This window comes from Drosophila miranda, assembly GCF_003369915.1.
Source record: "Drosophila miranda strain MSH22 chromosome Y unlocalized genomic scaffold, D.miranda_PacBio2.1 Contig_Y9_pilon, whole genome shotgun sequence".
NCBI lineage: Eukaryota > Metazoa > Arthropoda > Insecta > Diptera > Drosophilidae > Drosophila > Drosophila miranda.
This window is the reverse complement of record NW_022881654.1, coordinates 60,765-70,051: the sequence shown is the minus strand read 5'-3', so window position 1 is coordinate 70,051 and position 9,287 is coordinate 60,765. Positions and strand designations below refer to the sequence as shown.

Below are 9,287 nucleotides of genomic sequence, written 5' to 3'. Positions count from 1 at the left end.
CGTGCGTTTATAAAGTAAAAGAGTGTTAAAAGCCAATCTCAATTGGTATGTATTTCAGCGTCGCTAATATACACCACATACACTCGTGGCGTAGGGTAGTGCTTTTTTTTTATTGTTGGAAATTAATTTTTCAGATTGGCGGTTAGTACCGGCTTAAACTTCGGGCAATCGTTTGGGGACCTGTCTGAACCCCAATACGAAAGCTCGCAACAACAATTTCCCCGATATTAGGGCCTCCGCCCTAATTCCCAGCGCTAGGCCGAGCAGCACAAAGCGGGAGGCGTAAAAGATCGGCTCATCAGTCGCCGTCCAATTCTGCGGAAATTATTAAAGCTATGTAAACGGTCAGCCAATTTCTACCCGAAATATAGATCTGGGTCTCGACCTATTTTCGTTTCCCCATACGAAGTGCCGAGGAGTGCCCAGATGTGAAGCCGGCGGCAACGACTGTCGTTTTTTTTATATCCATCAGTGTAACCGCTGATTCCTATTTTTATGCTATAGTGTCATTAGTGTAATTAGCTTAGTAAATTTCTTTTGGTTGTGTTTCTAAATTCTGTTCGGAAGAAATAGCAAGTGGAATGTGTGACAGGGCGAAAGTGAACAACGGTTAAACGGCAGAGGAGAGCGTGAGTTTTTTTTTTGTAAAAATATTTCTCCAGCTTTCGTTTTAGGAACGTTGCCGCAGTCCATGGAAGCGCTTTTATCGCTGTTTCAACGCATTTATTAAAACAAATCAAAGGAAGGCCGTAAGTGATCCCAAAACATAAAGATAAAATATTGGAGTTTGTTTGTTATGAGCAACTATTTATTGCATGACCGAAAAAAAAAAACCTCACGTAGTCAGGGGCTTCGTCGCTTAAGAGAGGCTGTGCGCTCTCCCTTATGCCCTGCTGGCAACCATAAGCGCTTACGCCGCGCATAAGAACCAGCCCTCTTAAGAACAAGGCACAAAAGGGAAGATGCGAGGCTGGTCGCTCTGACGTTCTTTTATGCTTTCTACTTGCGGTTGCTTTCGCTAATGCACTTGAATAACTGACCTGCCATAACGATCGCGGCGCACAGTTTTTACATTCCCTTTTGCATATTTATTTATTATTATTATCTATTTGCCTAACATAAAAGCTGGAGATATGTACCCTTCCCTTCTTTCAATTTGTCAGTTAAATTTCAATCTAAAGTGTATTATTAAGAGTTAATCATTTATTAGTTTACTAGTGCGATGCATGTGCTATTGCTCAATATGAAATATAGGATTTAACATAAATCGGGGCTATAGTTCTATATGCGGGGAACATGCTGGGCAAAGGAGGGTAATGGGGTTGGATAGGAGGCTGTAAGAGCCTTCTTTATGGGATCACCGGATGAACCGGGAGCGGTGATCATGGTAGGGTGGGCATGAGTGGTCACAACAACACCGTGGCACGACTTGTATGTGTGTATGTGTCCGTGTGTGTGTAGTTAGGTGTATTTGCTCTTGTACATATTTGTGTCGATACTTCGCTTGCACGTGAAATTTTAATGAACGCTACTGTGTCAGTATTATGATTGTTGGAGTAGAGCTGTGTCCCGTCCGTTCTGGGAAATAAAAAAACCCCCCATTTCTTGCCGATGAGACGGAAGCCGGAACAAGCACGTGCCCGGACGGGAGACGAACCATCACCTGCTCAGCCTTCCGTGAAGGTTTGGTAATATCCAATATGCTACAGTTAGTTTATTATTTGGCGCCCAACGTGGGGCCCGAGTTGTCGCAACTGACAACAAACCGGCAAGGCCCAAATGATTGTGAAAATTGTGGAATGTAGACCTTACATTCCCAACCAGTATCGGGACAGATGTGTCTTTCTAGTTGTCATTCTGTTTTGTTTGTTTTGGCTTTATCACTTTATGCTGGATCAGCGCAGTGGGTTATTAAACTATTGCCACCGTTGTAAGTGACCAACCGGGCTCCTAGGATGCAGGCCGGAATGATGAGTACATATAACACCGGTACCACCCCGATGCATCGAGCTTATTACTATTCGTTTCGTTCTTTCTTTCTTTATTCGTTTGTCTTCCTTTCCTTCCTGTTCCTTCTGGCCAATGCTGGAGGAATGCTCCTTTTTTTCGGTTTGGATTATCCGATCAGGAACGGTGGGTGAAAGGCCTCAATTTGCCAGGAAGGAGTTGTGAATGGACTCATACTCATCGGGCTGGGTATCTGGTGTCGTTGGATGGAAACGTGGTATAAAACTATTACCCACCGCGAAAGACCCGGACCGCCTATAGCTACGAGTTGTGGGTTATTATTAATTTCTTTATGCATGTAGTTGAGTAAATGTAGTACATGGGAACATCATACACATACACACACATAGATATACCCTATTATTCCCTTTGACTTAAGCATGGTCCTAGCAGATTGTTTTTTTTTGTTTGATACTGTATTTTTTTTATTTTTTTTTTTATTAATTTCTTAAATTTTATTTATCTATTTAATTACTTTATTATTATATTTTATATTTTATATTATGCCCGTATTTGGCAGTTGCGAGAATTTAGCAGACGAAGAATTAAAAGAAAGTGTTTGCTTGATCTGCCAGGCTCAGGTGGAATATTTGGCTCAGCTCCTTACCACGTCTTGTGGTCACACTTTCCATAGGGCCTGTTTTGGCGCACAAGTGGGTTCTAAGAAGGTTTGTCCTGTCTGCAAAACGTCTTTTCAGTCATCGACGTTGAATTTATTAGACGAAACTGCTGGGGTTACCGTCGGAACCTTATTGGTACCAAAAATGCCTGATACAAGGAGTAAAGCCCATGTGGGGGCTCCACAGGGAGCTTCGATGTCTGCTTCGGCCAATCAGCCGCAAACTAGGGAAGCTGGTCCGCCAGTGGTGGTAGCTCCGCCGCCTAGTAACGAGCTTCAGCGAATGATAGCCGAAGCCATGGCTGAAGCCTCGTTGACACAAACCGAGATGCTAAGCAATGCGATCGCTAATGGTTTTCAAGGTATTCTCAGCTCTCTCATGGGCCAATTGGCAAATACAGCGGATGTTCATTCGAGGGATAACCAAGCTGGAGAAGGATCGGCACGACGGCCGACACCTTTGCCCGGGTTTCAGGGTTTCGAAACAGCCAGCAGGAATTCCCCCATGAGTGTGGATATTCGACCAGAGCGTGTTAGTCAAATTTTAGTCAATTGGAAGCTTAGGTTCTCTGGGCGGACTGGAATTTCCGTCGACGATTTCATTTATCGGGTAGAAGCGCTCACGATCCAAACATTGGACGGGAATTTCGAGTTGCTTTCGAGATACGTGAGCAATCTCTTTGAGGGAAGTGCCAGTGACTGGTATTGGCGCTACCATAAGAGTGTTAGGACGGTCGTTTGGGCCGACCTTAAATCTTCATTGTTAGTACGATTCAAGGATGCGAGGACAGAGGTCAACATTCGAGCTGCAATAGACCGAAGGAAGCAGAAGGAGAACGAATCATTTGATGAGTTCTACGAAGCGATTGTCCGACTGGCAGATACCCTGACAACGCCCTTGTCAGAAGGTTCCCTGATGGAGTCACTCCGATCCAATTTATTGCCGGAGATACAGCATGAACTGCTATATGAAAAGATCTTTAGCATTGCACAGTTAAGACACTTGGTGAAGACTCGGGAACTGTTCATGCAAACTGTTGGTAAAGATCCGGTGGCTAGACCACGACCAGCACCAAGACGGTTGGTTCACGCGGTAGACAGCCCAGGGCAAGAGGAGTCAGACGAAAGTGATGGGGAGATAGCAGCGTTCAACTTAGTCTGTTGGAACTGCCGTGGTAATGGTCATCGCTACCAGGATTGCGTAGCAGAGCGAGTAGTTTTTTGCTATGGGTGTGGCCAGCCTGACACTTACAAGCCGTCGTGCCAAAAATGCCAAGCAACAAAAAACACCCAAGTGCGTGCACCCTTGAAAAGTGCACGCAGACCATCAGCGTCAAAAGCGACGAACACCGAGTAGCGATAGAAGCTGCTACGCAATTCCCAATCCCAATAGTAAACAATAATTTAACCATAGTTAATAGGAAAATAACACAGGAAGAAAAAGAGGATAGGGAGTCTAAACGGAAGGCACGAGCTAAAGTACGTCGGGAAGAATTTGTCAGAAATCTAAAGTTAGAGAAAAAAGCTCTGGTATCGTCAATAATATCAGAAGATCTCAGGCCATATGCAGAGGTCACATTATTAGACAGAAAGCTTGTTGGATTAATGGATACAGGGGCATCTATTAGTTGCATTGGTGGAGATTTGGCCAGCGAGCTGAAAGCCAATTTCAATTTAAGCCCATGACATCCACAGTTCGGACAGCGGGTGGGCAGTCTCAGAGAGTGGTGGGGAAGCTTAAAGCGGAAGTGGGCTATAAAGGTGTTACCAGGTCTGTTACCCTATACATCGTTCCAACCCTAACGCAGCCTCTGTATCTGGGCATTAACTTTTGGACCGAATTTGGCTTATTGCCAGCCGATTTGTATCCACAAGGAAGTGCTAATGACACGGTGAACCATTGCGATGAGGTGTGGAATCCAGAAAACCAACGTCCTTTATCGGAGGTGCAACGAGAACAACTGAATAGAACCATTCAGTGTCTTCCGTCTTTCGCGGATAATGGTTTAGGAAAAACCACGTTGTTGTCCCATGTAATAGATGTAGGGGAGGCAAAGCCCACAAAACAACGACACTATGCAGTGTCCCCAGGTATCGAGAAATTAATGTATGAGGAGTTGGATCGCATGTTAGCGCTAGGGGTCATCGAAGAATCCAACAGTGCGTGGTCTTGTCCGGTAGTACTCGTCCGGAAGCCGGAGAAGGTTCGTCTTTGTATAGACAGCCGCAAGGTGAACGAGGTGACTCGGAAGGACGCGTATCCCATGCCGCTCATAGATGGGATCTTAAGCCGGTTACCAAAGGCAGAATACATAACTAGCCTCGACCTGAAAGATGCCTACTGGCAAATACCGCTAGAAGAAGGTTCTAGGGATAAAACAGCATTCACAGTGCCTGGACGGCCGCTTTACCAGTTTAAAGTTATGCCGTTTGGGCTTACCAATGCGCCGTCTACTATGTCCAAACTTATGGACCGCATTATTCCAGCCAATCTTCGAAACGAAGTGTTTATATACTTGGATGACCTGCTTATAGTGTCAGACAGCTTTGAAAGGCATCTGAGTGTGTTAAAAGTATTAGCAGAGAAGCTGTCTGCAGCGGGGCTTACAATTAATATACAGAAGAGCAAGTTCTGTGTGCCTGAGGTCCGCTATCTGGGGCATGTAGTGGGTCACGGTATTATAGGCATGGACTTGGACAAAATAGAGGCCATTAAGGAATATCCTGCTCCGATGTCGGTGAAACAGTTGCGTCGATTCTTGGGTATGACGGGATGGTACCACAAATTTATAAAGAATTTTGCGGCTATTGCGGCGCCTCTGACGGACGCCCTGAAGCAGAAACGCCAGTTCATTTGGTCCGAAGAAGCAGAAGCTGCATTCACAGCTCTGAAGAACTCAATGTGTGAAGCTCCCGTCTTACACACACCGAATTTTGAAAAGCCTTTCTTTATCCACTGCGACGCTAGTCACTCAGGAGTAGGAGGGGTACTGATGCAGATAAACGAAGAGGGCGATAAAGTACCAATTGCGTTTATGTCACGAAAATTGAATAAGTGCCAACGTGCTTACTCGGTGACGGAAAAGGAATGCTTAGCTGCCATTCTGAGCATCAAGAAATTTCGCGCTTATGTAGAGGGACATCAATTTACGGTGATAACCGACCATGCCTCCTTGAAGTGGCTGATGTCCCAATCAGATCTGAGTAGCAGACTGGCCTGGGCTTTGAAGCTTCAGGGGTATTCCTTTAATATTAGCCACCGAAAAGGGTCTCGAAACATCGTTCCAGACGCCTTGTCTCGGGTCTTTTCCCCAGATTTGTCAGAGATCGAACCAGAAGAAAGGATCGATTTGGAGTCGGAGCACTTTAGTTCGACGGATTACGTTTCCCTTAGGGCTAAAGTAGCGAGTAGTCAGGCTCAGATGCCAGATGTAAAGGTGGTAGGCATGCATATATATCGTCGCACCGAGCACGCAACAGGCGAAAGGGTAGCGGATGAACTCTGTTGGAAAATTTGGATTCCCAAGGGGCTCATAGATTCGGTCCTAAAAAAGGCCCACGAGCACGCCCTATCTGCACACGGAGGCATAAATAAAACGCTCGAAAAGGTTCGGCGCTACTATTATTGGCCGACGTTGTTAAAAGATGTCAAAGAGTTCATAAACCGGTGTGAAATTTGTAAGTGTACTAAGCATCCAAATAGACCTTTAAGACCGCCACTAGCAAAAACGGGGGAAACAGAACGGTTCTTCCAGAAGCTCTACGTAGATTTTCTGGGACCGTATCCTAGAAGTCGTAGTGGGAATGTCGGGATATTTGTGGTGTTAGATCATTTTTCCAACTTTCCGTTTATTAAACCCGTAAGAAAATTTACCGCCGACGCCATCGTACCATACATTGAGGAACAATTATTTCATGCGGAAAAGCTAGTCTCGGACAACGGCGTCCAATTTAAGTCCCATGCATTCAACTCCTTGCTGCAGAAGTATGGCATAGAGCACGCTTACACCGCCGTTTACGCTCCGCAGGCTAACGCGTCCGAGCGAGTTAACAGATCTATCTTGGCAGCAATCAAAGCCTACATAAATACTGACCAAGGTAACTGGGATGAGCAGCTCAGCAGTGTAGCATGTGCGTTAAGATCGGCTGTGCACAGTGCCGTAAAGGCGAGTCCGTACCAGTTGGCGTTTGGGCAACAGATGATCACGAATGGTACCACGTATCAGTTGTTGAGGCAGCTAGAGATGTTAGAAGATCGTTGCGTGCATTTTTCTAGGGACGACTCATTTGACCTGATGCGTGGCACGGCAAAGGAGGCAATGAGGGCTCAGCACGAACGAAATGAAAAGACGTATAACCTTCGAAGTAAGGAGGTATCATTCAGAGAGGGACAGGAGGTTTACCGTCGAAATTTCCAGCAAAGTAATTTCGTGAAAGGATTTAATGCCAAGTTGGCTCCCGTTTTTGTGAAGTCCCGGGTAAGGCGACAGTTGGGTCAAGCCTATTACGAGCTAGAGGATCTGCAAGGACGTCTGATCGGCAAATTCCATGCCAAAGATATCAAACAGTAGCACCATGGTTAAAAATCGCTCTAAGTGGGAATCACCCTTTTGGTCCTTCTTCCCCAAAGTGTGATTTTGGTAGGGGGGATTTGAAGTGGTTTGAAAGAGTAACGTATAAAAAAAAGGTATAAATACTGGGATCCACAAAAGGGAACATTTGGAAAAGTACCAAGAAGGGATATTGGTCTCCCTATGTTACTCAACTTTGCCGCCTCAATTCAAGTTAAAAGGTAAACGAAGGAGAGCGGTTTTTTTTTCTGTTTTTTTGAGTTGAAACTTGTAAAATAATTACGGCGTCAATTCGAAAATGGAGGATTCTCAAGTTTAACGCTGTACTGGGGGGTCTCAGACTGTGCAGATCTAGCCTCGGTCTCTTGGAAGAAAAACTGTTGGCGAAGACAGACGTGCTATTTTTGTCCAGTCCAAGTATAAAGAAAAAAAAAGAATAAAAACCGGGAAAAGATCTTAACAGCTGAATACAGCAAAAAGAAAGAAATATTGTGCGTTTATAAAGTAAAAGTGTGTTAAGTGCCAATCTCAATTGGTATGTATTTCAGCGTCGCTAATATACACCACATACACTCGTGGCGTAGGGTAGTGCTTTTTTTTTATTGTAGGAAATTAATCTTTCAGATTGGCGGTTAGTACCGGCTTAAACTTCGGGCAATCGTTTGGGTACCTGTCTGAACCCCAATACGAAAGCTCGCAACAACAATTTCCCCGATATTAGGGCCTCCGCCCGCGGCAAGGGACTTATGCTCCTCGCCCAACTACAGCTCCGTACCAAAAATTCCCAGCGCTAGGCCGAGCAGCACAAAGCGGGAGGCGTAAAAGATCGGCTCATCAGTCGCTTTGCGGGCGCGAGCCACTTATGTGTCACGGACCCGCGATATATTGGAGGCCGTCCAATTCTGCGGAAATTATTAAAGCTATGTAAACGGTCAGCCAATTTCTACCCGAAATATAGATCTGGGTCTCGACCTATTTTCGTTTCCCCATACGAAGTGCCGAGGAGTGCCCAGATGTGAAGCCGGCGGCAACGACTGTCGTTTTTTTTATATCCATCAGTGTAACCGCTGATTCCTATTTTTATGCTATAGTGTCATTAGTGTAATTAGCTTAGTAAATTTCTTTTGGTTGCGTTTTTAAATTCTGTTCGGAAGAAATAGCAAGTGGAATGTGTGACAGGGCGAAAGTGAACAACGGTTAAACGGCAGAAGAGAGCGTGAGTTTTTTTTTTGTAAAAGTATTTCTCCAGCTTTCGTTTTAGGAACGTTGCCGCAGTCCATGGAAGCGCTTTCATCGCTGTTTCAACGCATTTATTAAAACAAATCAAAGGAAGGCCGTAAGTGATCCCAAAACATAAAGATAAAATATTGGAGTTTGTTTGTTATGAGCAACTATTTATTGCATGACCGAAAAAAAAAAACCTCACGTAGTCAGGGGCTTCGTCGCTTAAGAGAGGCTGTGCGCTCTCCCTTATGCCCTGCTGGCAACCATAAGCGCTTACGACGCGCATAAGAACCAGCCCTCTTAAGAACAAGGCACAAAAGGGAAGATGCGAGGCTGGTCGCTCTGACGTTCTTTTATGCTTTCTACTTGCGGTTGCTTTCGCTAATGCACTTGAATAACTGACCTGCATAACGATCGCGGCGCACAGTTTTTACATTCCTTTTGCATATTTATTTATTATTATTATCTATTTGCCTAACATAAAAGCTGGAGATATGTACCCTTCCCTTCTTTCAATTTGTAAGTTAAATTTCAATCTAAAGTGTATTATTAAGAGTTAATCATTTATTAGTTTACTAGTGCGATGCATGTGCTATTGCTCAATATGAAATATAGGATTTAACATGAATCGGGGCTAGAGTTCTATATGCGGGGACCATGCTGGGCAAAGGAGGGTAATGGGGTTGGATAGGAGGCTGTAAGAGCCTTCTTTATGGGATCACCGGATGAACCGGGAGCGGTGATCATGGTAGGGTGGGCATGAGTGGTCACAACAACACCGTGGCACGACTTGTATGTGTGTATGTGTCCGTGTGTGTGTAGTTAGGTGTATTTGCTCTTGTACATATTTGTGTCGATACTTCGCT

General features: G+C 44.9%; 2 long non-coding RNA genes across 4 annotated transcripts; both read left to right on the top strand.

Annotated features, from left to right (window-relative positions):
* Nucleotides 1-306: 306 nt before the first annotated feature.
* On the top strand, nucleotides 307-1,087 carry LOC117195212. Of its 2 annotated transcripts, XR_004474986.1 has the most exons (3): nucleotides 307-344; nucleotides 663-749; nucleotides 844-1,087. It is a non-coding gene; the product is annotated as an uncharacterized LOC117195212 (long non-coding RNA). The 2 variants fall into 2 exon arrangements; XR_004474985.1 differs by lacking the exon at nucleotides 844-1,087 and having other exon boundaries at nucleotides 663-833.
* Nucleotides 1,088-7,637: 6,550 nt separating this feature from the next.
* Nucleotides 7,638-8,822, top strand: LOC117195210. Of its 2 annotated transcripts, XR_004474983.1 has the most exons (3): nucleotides 7,638-7,732; nucleotides 7,822-8,533; nucleotides 8,628-8,822. It is a non-coding gene; the product is annotated as an uncharacterized LOC117195210 (long non-coding RNA). The 2 variants fall into 2 exon arrangements; XR_004474982.1 differs by lacking the exon at nucleotides 8,628-8,822 and having other exon boundaries at nucleotides 7,822-8,605.
* Nucleotides 8,823-9,287: the final 465 nt, after the last annotated feature.